At 32.8% G+C, this 11,674-nt stretch overlaps 1 long non-coding RNA gene and 1 pseudogene across 3 annotated transcripts; both read right to left on the bottom strand.

Moving 5' to 3' along the window:
- Window positions 1-1,482: 1,482 nt before the first annotated feature.
- LOC146920606 (uncharacterized) lies at window positions 1,483-5,384 on the bottom strand (annotated as a pseudogene). Its single transcript, XR_015011100.1, has 5 exons — window positions 5,364-5,384; window positions 4,248-4,383; window positions 3,763-3,865; window positions 2,889-3,666; window positions 1,483-2,250 (listed from the first exon to the last, which is right to left on the bottom strand). The product of XR_015011100.1 is annotated as an uncharacterized LOC146920606 (transcript).
- A 1,551-nt stretch (window positions 5,385-6,935) lies between these two features.
- LOC146920605 (uncharacterized) lies at window positions 6,936-8,351 on the bottom strand. 2 transcript variants are annotated; one of them, XR_015010726.1, is made up of 5 exons: window positions 8,194-8,351; window positions 8,044-8,116; window positions 7,480-7,563; window positions 7,141-7,197; window positions 6,936-7,055 (listed from the first exon to the last, which is right to left on the bottom strand). It is a non-coding gene; the product is annotated as an uncharacterized LOC146920605 (long non-coding RNA). The 2 variants fall into 2 exon arrangements; XR_015010725.1 differs by lacking the exon at window positions 7,141-7,197.
- Window positions 8,352-11,674: the final 3,323 nt, after the last annotated feature.

Raw genomic sequence — 11,674 nt, 5'->3', positions numbered from 1 at the left:
CACCCTAACTAACCACAACATCCACAAAAATCATCAAATCAACAATATTATCACAAAAGAATCATCCAAAAACCCATATATAGCAACTTTCGGTACTGTTCATCACTATTCACGTCACTGTTCATCACTATTCACCGCCGGAAAAATCATTTTCGGACTCATCTCCCTCCACAAGTGCAAGGCCGATTTCGGCCACCACAAGAAGAGGAGGAGGCGCGCGGTCGGAGCTTAACCGGAGAGGGAGGAACGCTTGCGAACCGGATTCGACGTGAGGTAAGGATTTAGAAGCTTTTTACCATCTTTTTTGTCACTTTTTCTTTCAAAATTTCTCAAACTTCAAACTTAGATCTACGCTTCACCGTTGATTTTCTTGAAAAACTAAGCCCGGATTCGTGATTAGAACGAAAAAGGATTGTTAAAAAGCTAAAAAAAATTTGGATCGGGCAAAATTTTTTTTTTCCGACGCGGTGGTCGGCCACCGCGCCGGACCGGTGGAGGTTGATCGGAGAAGAAGGCTGCATTTGCAGACCTTCTCTCACTAAAAATTTGTAGAGAGAGGAAGAAGAAAGAATTATGAAGGATTTGAACCGAAAATGGCTTTTATAGGTGTAAGCGAACCGGTTCGGTTCGCTTGAACCGGACCGGTTCACTTGGTTTTCCTCTTCTTGCTCCTCAACCGTTAGATCTAGCACTACAAAAAAACGCGTTTATTCCGGCGGCTAAAATTTGTATGTACTGGCGGTTTTAGCCGCCGCTATGCACTTTTCTGGCGTTTTCAAAACTGCCGAAATTTTGTCTGCCACAAAGTTTAAAACGGCAGTTTATAAAGGACCGCCATGGTAACTGCCGTAATACGCAATGTTCATATCGGCGGCTAATTCTTTGATTAAAACGGCGGTTTCAGCCGCCACAATAGACATTAGTTTAGCAAAAAAAAAAGTACATAGTGGCAGTTTTAAACGCCATATTGGTCACTTTTTTTAAGAAAAAAAATATGCACATAATGGCACTTTTAACCGCCGCAATGGCCTCTGTTTTAACAAAAAAAAAAAGATCGGAACAAATCACCTAAATGGCACTATTTAGTACAAATATAACTTATTTTCTACATAAATTGTAATATTACAATGTGTAAAATAGTCCAAGAACATCATGAATGTTGAAAAAGTAAACTCAACTCTTCAATTATATGTATGGACCTCTCCTTATTTCCCTAATGTAGTGATATCCTTCAACTTCTCTGATACATGTACACATACATATAGATCAAATAGGTCACAATGCTAATTCATAAAACAACAACTTGATAAAAAAAAAAAAAAAAGAAGCATTATAACAGCAACTTGAACCAAGTTTACACCCTATCAGCACTTCCTTCTCCAGACACAAGAAGGATGCTCTGGTGAGGGGACCAGCAATGCCTTAACAATAACAGTGTGCTCTGTTAGTCTCAAAGTTGGTTTCTGAGAGTGCTGATTCCAAATAAAAAACATGGCATTGAACAAGAGATGAATTAACACTCTAGAATAAATATACTAAATAATAATGTACTCGCGAATTAAAACTCTAGAACAGTAAGGCATGACAAAGGACATAAATGAACAAATATAGGATTTTAAACTACACAAAGTCTTTACACAAAGGCAGAAGAAAACTTTAGACATAATTTAAATTTATGGTGGTATGTAAATGAAGCAAACAAGCACTCCAACCACACTTGAACATTCAAACCAACCAACTAACACAATGGTGACAAAGGCATTAGTCACCACTGACATGCATATACATATAAACATATAATTATTGGTCCAACCACACTTGAGCAACACTCTATTTGTACTACATATTTTCCAGAATTTCATTCACATAGTAAAAATTATCAAACTTAAGAACAAGAGAGTACAAGGAGTACTCAAATCATTACAAACTTAAGAGCTAGAGAGCAAGACCAAAACAACAAAACAGAACCATACAAATATGCTAAGTAACAAGAAAAGTTTGGCTATACCAGTACAACTCCAACATGACAGAACCTAAACTTCGTTATCAAACACCTTCACCTCTACTTTTCCAAGAGCGCCATATTAAACATCTCTACTTGGTTATAAAAGTTTCCTCCACCCCCAATTCGCCATGATATTGAACACCTTCACTTGGTTATACAAGTCAGGCTAAGTATAGCTAATTGAGTCTATGTCGCAACTCTCTGATTGGCACTCGACTCCTAAGCTTCCATTTGCTCTACTGTACCTGAAAAATAAAAGGGGGAACCAAATTGCATGTGTTAGTCAAACACATCCACTTCGTCAAGGCATAGTAAACAAACACCTCCATTTGTAATGGCCATGTCTCTTTATAGGCAATCAATATTTTACAGATTTACAAACTAAATATCATAATCATATCTAGCAATATCATTATCTTGTTTCCCTAATCAACGTGTATGTACTAGGTCTAAACACAATCAGAGCAATAATATCCAATATATATTAATTTGCAAAAATATCCTTATACTTCAATTATTGATAGGATCATTCGTGCATACTTTCTGCAACAATATTTAGAAGAAAAGGAAAATAATACAAGTTTGAATTTCTCATATATTGATATGTATCACTTGTTCATTAAAATGTTGTCAAAGACCAACCTAATAAAGATTATTCTAGATATAATGAATTTTTTCTGGAAGCATTACCCAAAAAAATTCATCTTTTAATTACTTATAAATAATATTCTGCAAAACAGATTCAATAGACTCTGGATTGTCAACCTGCTTATAACAGCCAGTCATAATCATTCAACAATACAATCAAATCAAATTCATCATGAGTTAATTATAAAACAATTAAATCAAATTTAAATAAATAAATTGTTGTAGAGAAACTTACTTTCAAGAGAAACCAAACTTTCAACATAATCCATGCCATTGAACCAAGGTTTGTGGATTCTTTCAACTCTATTATATCTCCAATTATAAAGAATTGCCTCACTTTCAAGAGTACTTATCAATAAAAGTGTATCACTCTTCTCCGAAAGGCATAACGGTAACAAACGAAAGTCCAAATCATTAAAGTGATCATATATTTGAAGATTGTGATAGCTAATGTTGAAAAGCTGAATCCAAGAATTTTCAACTCCAAATTCCTTCATTTGCCATACTACCAAATGAGTTTGTTTGTAATCATGTGAAAACAAAGACTGTCCTTTAACAAACTTATATATGGTACAAAAATCGGCACTTCTCTGAAACCTATAGGAGGCGAAAGTTGAGAATGTGTCTCGGTGCCCAAATAAAGAGATACAATCACAAATTGGTCAAGAGTAATATTCTTGAAATCATAACGAGCGGAATCATTGCGAATTGCCAATCAACTAATACAATCACGCAGATTCACAACATCGATCCAGTAATCATGATCCACCGGAGAATCTTGAATAGTTCTTCAAATATTATCACCCAAACTGAAGACATATACATTTGTTTTAACTGGAACTAAATACGCCACCTTGTAAGTGTCGGTTGAATTAACATAACCAAACGTCAAATTAGGATGGAACCATAGGTCTTTCTGAATGCAATACCCTAAATTTGGAGACATTTTCCTCGTGGCTGGGTTCCAAAAACGAAGCAACGTCACGCTATAAAAATCAGAGGTGAAAAACTGACTGAACAAGATATTAAAAAAATTCATTATTCCTAATTTGGTTTTTAAGAAACAAAACTCAAACAAAACAAGAAATTTAAATAACTCATATCCTTACCTAGTGATGGGTCGCAACTGTAGAATAAATCCTCCTGATTTAGCAGCAAACCTCCTCAAATAACAGTAGATCCGCTTGTTTCTTTTCACAAACCTCAGTTTTTCTACCAGCAAAAACGAAACAAAACAAAGATGAGGGTTATTTAAACAAAACAAAAACAAAAAAATAAAAAACGAAAAAATGGGTTTGAGTCAAAGATTGAGGAATCAATGGGTTTGAGGTTCCAGATTGGGTTTTGAATTGAAAATATATCAATAATAAACATTAGTTTCAATTCAATTTACATTATTATGAATCCATGAATCACAAATGACACAAATTGACAGACCCATGAATAAAAATCAAGACAAAACGTAAACAAAAAATTGGTGGGAGCATTGATCGAAAATTTAACAAATTAGAATCATAAAACCCTAAATAAACCAACAAAAATTTGGGAGGAATTGCAAAATTGAAATTTGAATAGATCGAGTGAGAGAGAGAACCTGAGAAGGAAGTGAGACGGAGAGTGACAGAAGGGAAAGCGGTGGCCGGAGATGCGGTGAAGGATTCGCCGGTGAGAGTAAGATGAGATGAGGTTATAGGAGTAACAATTTCGATGGGAGAAGATTTGGAAAAAGACTGAAGTTTTGTTATTATAAAATAAAATATTATATTATGTGTTAAGAAAAGATGGAGGGATTTTCTAAAATTTTAGGAAAAAAAGGAGAGGGAAGTTAGTGCGCCAAATGTCCCGGGGCTGAAAAAATTAAAAACGTTAATATCGGCAGTCTAAAATGCCATAATATACAAGGTAAATTATGCCATAATATTTTGTTGATACCGGCAGTCGAAACCGCCGTAATGTACTGTAAAAAGCGGCGGTCATAAAAACTGCCGTAATACGCCGGATATAGTGGCGGTTAAGAGGGACCGCCAGTAAAAAACCGCCAGAATTAACGCGTTTTTTTGTAGTGTAGCTGGATCAATCCAACGCTCCTCACGCGTTTGGATGATCCAGGATCCATTTACCTTGGGCCTGGACTTTTGTTACTACTTTCTCCTTATTTTCTTGCTGTTTACTACACTATTTCTCGCTAAATACACCTTTGCATGCCCAAAATCTCTTTGAAAAATTCCAAGAAAATTCCTATAATTTTTCTAGTATATTTTGATCAATTTTGACATATTGCATGTCAAGATTGATCAAGAAATACTAGAGAATTATTTTGCCTTGGTTTAATGCTTTTTTTTGTACTCTTTATTGAAAAATCTTGATGAAAGGCTTGTAAAATTTGGTGAATTCTTGTTGCAATTTTTGTTGAACGATTTAGGATTGTTTCTTGTTAATTTTGTATGCTGAAAATTGTTAGAGAAAATACATGGAGAAATTGTTTGAATCTTGTGTTGTTTTGTCCAATTTTGTGAAGTTTTTTGCATGTTCCAATTCCAATTGTTTGGTTCATAATAATTGTGACTTGTTGAATAATTTTGGAGTATTGTTTGGTGATTGATTTGGTGTTTTGGTGCTGGTTTGTGATATGTGATAATTGACTCCTTGTATGGCAAATTACTTGATTCTTTAACATGTGAATTAGTGCAAAATAGGCTTAATAAAATACCATGGTTTCTTGACTTGTCATTTTCTCATAACTCTCACATTGGGGCTGAACCTAGACCCTTTGAAAAATGCCAAAATGGAGAGTTATGAGTCTCTTGCATTTGCCTTGGAATTTTGGTGTTTTATTAAGTGCATTCTTGCTACTTTTTCTTGCATTAATTTTTACCATGTTTTATGCTTTATTTCCTTGCCAATTTTTCTACTATCCTATGCCTATTATTACTAACCATTTGTTCATTGTTTCATACATCATGAGCATTCCATACTTCATCTCCTCATTCACTTTAATTTCTTGCACTTTAATTTTTACCAAGAGTTAGAATGTAAAAAAACTTAGGATTTTTTGTACTTTACCTTTATGCAATTTTAATTTCTTGCAAGACCATAGAATGTAATTAGGGCATGATGTAATAAGGACAATGGACTCTAATGATGTACACCGACACAAGCACCGACACATGCACACACTTCACTTTAGATGTATGGCTAGGATATGCATGTTTAGATGTATGGTTAGGTAATTGCATGTTTAGATGTATGCCTAGGTTTTACACTTAGAGAAAATTCCAATTTTCCAAACAAAAAAACTTGAACCATCTCACTCAAATTTTTTTTCCAAATAAACTCTTGGAACACATTCCAAGTGAATTTTTCTCTTTATTTTCTTAATAAAAGCATCAATGAAACTAATTCCAACTTTGACTTGTTGCAAATAACTAATTCCAACCTCACAATTTCACAATCTTATGCCCTTGAGGCCTCTCTCCCTCATTCTTCAAAATTCCAATTTTCAAACTTAAAATCAACCAACAAAAACAAAAACATTTTTGGAAGAGAACTACGGTGGATTTGATCCCTTAAACGGGTACGTAGGCAAGGAATCAAAATTCCTTCAATTCAAATAAAACAAAAATCCAAACACACTCTTCTCCCTCCAATTCTTCACTTAGTAAACTCACTACACCATTTTTTGCTTTACACAACGCTGCAAAACCGTGGCTTGAAGTGCGAAAACCGTAGCATAAACGTTTACCTCACGGTTTTATCGGCGTGGTATATACGGCCGTTGCCTATTCTATAAGCCACGGTTTTTTAACTTTAGGCAACTAGTTCGTAAACCGTTGAGTAAAACTTGGGAAAAGACCACGGTTTATGAGTCCATTTTAGTCCACGGTTTCTTTTATTCCACGCTTGTAAACTGTCGCCTAGTATTTTGGCCACCGTTATGCTAGGTCAGTTTAGGCCGCGGATTCTTTATTAACCACAATGTAAAACCGTTGCCCAATGGTATATATTTTTTATAAAAAAAAATTGACTTTTCCCTTAATGAGTTATATACAGGATGTCACTACTTCACCCTCAATTCTTGTTTCTTCAGCAACATTTCTTCAAGAGTCTAATTGTCAATTTTAAAGATGCACACAACAATTAGATTTTTTTCAACTTCAAAACATATATTAATTAAAATTAATGAAGTTGAAATCAATACACAATCTTTTGTAAGTACATGTACAAAATTAGCATCTAAATGTCTACTAAAGTTGATACATCTTAAATCTAAATTATCACCAAATAACAACACATAAAGATTAGATTTTTGACACTATAACAACATCTAAGACTTTCAACATTCTCACGAGCTCAAGGCTTCTTGAAGTGTTGAAGTAAATTCTTTCTTGAACTAAAATAAATCCTGCAAGAGGAATAAATGAAAACTCAATTTGGAGTAAGATTAAATTAAACTAAAATGTACTCTTTTCAACAATTAAACTCATCACATTTTCTCCTATCTTTAATTCTCCAAACAATCTTCTGAGTTTTTGCATAATCTTTGTCTACAACATAATGACAATGTCAAATAGAAGAACATCAATGGAGGTCAAGGACTAGTATGTGATTGGTAGCAATAAATATATATAGTCATATAACTACCAAATAAATTACTTTCAATATCCAACATAGCTATGTAAGTTTAGATTTGAAAAACTTCAGTCACACATACTTACGCAGAAGCAACAACTAGCTATTGAATCTAGTCACGTGCACAACATCGCACATACATAAATTATTAAATCATCTATAAAAGCTGAAATATAAAACAACAAAAGAGGCTTAACTGTGTTATTGAGTCCCTAGTATATGTTCAGCTTTGGTGTACACGAATAATACTAAGTCAGCATTCCATCTAGCACTTGTAGTATCTGTATATGTTAAGGTTTGAGTATTAAAATTTGAAAATTAAGAGAAAAACAATTTTGAAATAATAGAACATTATTATGCTTAACCATGACTTACTTATAAATTGCAATAATAATAAAAAAAAACAAGGAAAAATAGGATCAATATAAGTTTATATAAACAATATAAATACACTCAGAAACACTATATACTATTGAATACCAATCTAGCTTCTTTGATCTAGTGAGACAAACAACTAATGATTAAATGATACCAAACATATATAAACAGATTGAATTTAAAAATAAAGCCATGATAAAATTATCAATTACAGACCCAAATTCAAGGGAAAACGAAATTTTACAAAACAAAGAGTTAAAAGTATTTCAAGACTACACATAATGTCGAATTTGTAGGAAAAGGAGTTAGGGTTTTAGATAAAAATTGGGGCTTTTTGTTTAACAGTGAAATCTGAACAAATCTAATGAAGTAACGTCACTTACCATTGATCAACGGTGACTACGAGAATGAATAACGATGACTGCGAGAATGAATCCGGAAGGAAGATAAACAGATCTACAAACAATGAAAACAAATCAGAGGAAAGCGGAAGGAAGAACAAACCATAAAACAAAAGGAAGAAAAGAAAGAACCTTGCTTCATTGTAGATCTAATTTACTTGCCTGGAACGAGACATTAAAAAGGGAAGGTGAAAGAACCATCAATTTTCGTTTTTGAAAGAGAGATAAATGGGGTTGGCTTTTCTAAAAGAAACAAACAAAAAAAACAATGGAATTGGTGGTCTATAGCTTTTCACGTGTGATGGTGGGAGTGCTTTTGGTCTAAAAGCTAAACATGTGGTCATGTGGAGCCATACGTGTGACATAATTGATAATGATAATTATTTTATTTTTTAATAAACTAATTGGTAATTGTAATTATTTAATTATTATTTATACGGTTAAATATGTTTTTGATATATTAACTATGTTTGATAAAAATAGCAATTTTTTTTGTATAAACCGAGCATCCTTTGTGCGCATAACTGTAGAGACTAATCCATCAAGTCTTATGGAACTTAAATGGACGGCAAGCTCTTTCTAAGAGTGTGTAACTGCAAAGACTAATCTATCAAGTCTTATATTTATTTAATTATCATTTAAGTGTTTATACAGGGGGTAAACCTGGAAATGACCTATATTACAGGGGGTAAAGCACCATTAACCCTTTTATTTTAGGGTTATATGTGTTTTAGGTCCTTATTAATATGTCAACTTTTCATTGTAGTCCCTTTAAAAAATTTCTTCAACTTTTAGTCCCTCAAAAATTTTCCATCTTCACTTTTGGTCCCTCCATTAAGGTAACCTCATATGTAGAATTCATATTTTTGAATAAAATTTTGCAGAAAAATTCAAAATATTATAAAAATCTCTCCCAAAAAAAATTAGAATTTTTTAAGAAATCATGAATTTAATATGAATTTTTATATTTTTGGAATTTAAAAATTCATATTTAATTTTTGTTTTGTTAAATAATTCTATTTTTTTTAATTTGTCTTACAATATTCTACACATTTCTGCACAATTTTATTAAAAATACAAAAATTAACTTAAAAATAGGGACCAAATGTAGTGATTGAAAATTTTATAGGAACTAAAAGTTGAAGGAAAATTTTTTAGGAACTAAAGCGAAAAGTTGGTATATTTACAGGGACCAAAAACATATTTAACCCTTTTTTTAAGGATATAATAATGCTATATTGTTGATGTTATTAAAAAAAAATTCGTTATATTTGTTATATTTATATTGTCATTGACAAATATAAATATGGTTTATTAAGTTTGTTACATTTCAAAGTTACAAATATCTATACGTATTATTTATATCTACATAAAAAAATTCTAAATAAAATATCGTTTATAATTTACATGCAAAATTTCTATAAAATATCATTGAAAATCTACACGCGTTAGCGCAATATAAAGCGAAAGACGAACACGTGAGTGTCTGTCTTCCCGCTAGTATACATAGATTAGCGAATATGCAGACACTAATATGGCCATCTATCTATTTTTCTGTTACACTTATAATAAGAGAATAAAATAATTTTGACAAATAAAAATCAAGATAAGAATTTTTGTTACGGATTTTTTTAGGAATTTTTATTATTATAGATTGTTGGGTTAAATATGTTTTTTATCCCTATAAAATTGTGACCTTTTAAATCTAGTCCTTACTTAATTTTAGTCCCTTCTTAATCCAAATTTGTTTAATTCTTGGATTTTTAAACAATTTTTTGTAAGCCTGTTAAGAATATTATTAAAAGTCCCTCTGCTAAATATTAACTCAAAATTTGATTTTTACGTCCAGATTTTTGTTAATCATTTCTTGAACTTTTGTCATTTAAAAAAATTCATATTTATTTCTTCTGATGTTAAAAAATTCTATTTTTTTAGTAAATGAACATTTTATAATGTTCTAAACATGTCTCCAAAAAATCCTTCAAAAATTTAAGAATTCAAGGACAATTAAACAAATTTAGTTTTTAAAAGGACTAAAATTACATAAAATTTTCTTTTTGTAGGGACTAAAAATGCTATTAAAATTAAGTAAGAACTAAACATAAAAGTTCTCAATTTTATAAGGACCAAAAACATATTTAACCCTAGATTGTTTATACTAATGTTGATTATTTCTATTTTAATAGGATTCAACTCATATTTAAATTTTTATTTTAAATAATGTTATAAAATAAATAACATAATTTAAATGAAAGTTAAAAAGGATAGAAAAAGTCAAGCCAATTTTTTTTTTATGTATTCCATTTATTTATTAGTATAAATAAATTTTAATAAAAAAAAATGGAGAAGGGACATTTTTTCTGGTTAGACATTAGCCCACGCTTTTGAAGTTTTAAAGGCAACGCAAGATAATGTGGCCTAATATACAATAAAAGCGTGGTTAGAGGTAGGTCAGTCCACGGATATTTAAATGTTGCATTCGAATAAAAAAATACCACGCTTTTGAGTAGTGGTTTAAACATTCACGGTTAAATAACCGTAGCATATTAGGAATAGACAACGGTTGGGTAACTCCCACGCGAATCGAACCGTGGCATAAAACGAATAGACAACGGTATTTTTTTGCCTACTGAACAACCTGTAACAACTTATCAACGCATACAAAATCGTCGCCTATAAACGCTTAGGCCACGCTTTTTGAGCTGTTGTCCAATGTTTCGTTGCGTAAAGTCAAAAATGGTGTAGTGACTCTTAGGTGTAAATATCAATTTTAAATAGCATTTAAAAATAAAGCGCGCGCGTAGAAATTAAAGACGGTTCCTATAGGATACTATAGTCGTTATGGGTGCCTAACACCTTCCCGTAGCGAAAACAACTCCCGGACCTCGATTCTCAAGGGTTTTGCCTACTTTTTCCCTTCCCAAGAAAAAATAAGATATCACCGGTTTAAAAGGTTCAAACGTAATCAATGTTTGACACCCGAAAAACCAAGATAAAACAGCTGGCGACTTCACTGGGGACATTCGAGAGTTACGCCTAGTCTTTATTTCCACGCTTGCGCTTCGTTTTTACTTGTTTCTTTTACCTGCTTTCCTATGTGAATAAATGTTTAATTTCTTGCTAACGTGTGGGGTGAGAATATCAAAAGTCCTACACCCGGGCTGAGTGAACTTAGGATTTAGGAGGGATATAATCGACAATTCATTTCGGGGGTTGCCTCGTGTTTTGGATTATGCGATGAATCCCACATAGCTGAGGCATTTTGGGGGTGATGTTGTCGGCGCGTGTTGTCGCGTTTAGGCACTTTATTTCCAATTGTTCTATGACGCTATGAACCGTAGATAACCAAACCCATCCATGGCCATTTTCTAGGACGTAGTGCGGTGGCTAAACCGAGTGTTGTCTCGAGTTTTAGTCGTCACGCGATACTACACTCAAGTTAGACCTTCTTACGGATAATCATGGAGCGAGTGTTGTCTCGTGACACTGTGATATACGTCGGAGAGGTTGCAACTTGGGAACCTTTTTTAGAACCCGGTTACTATTATCCTAAAGCCCTAGTCTCACCGGACACCGTGTCCACCCATGACTCCTCGACTTTGAACTTCAACCC

This window comes from Medicago sativa, chromosome 5 (assembly GCF_051527215.1).
Source record: "Medicago sativa cultivar Bolivia chromosome 5, Bolivia_mono, whole genome shotgun sequence".
In the NCBI taxonomy this organism is placed as follows: Eukaryota; Viridiplantae; Streptophyta; class Magnoliopsida; order Fabales; family Fabaceae; genus Medicago; species Medicago sativa.
The sequence above is the reverse complement of the archived record's forward strand: the minus strand, read 5'-3'. Positions and strand labels throughout refer to the sequence as shown.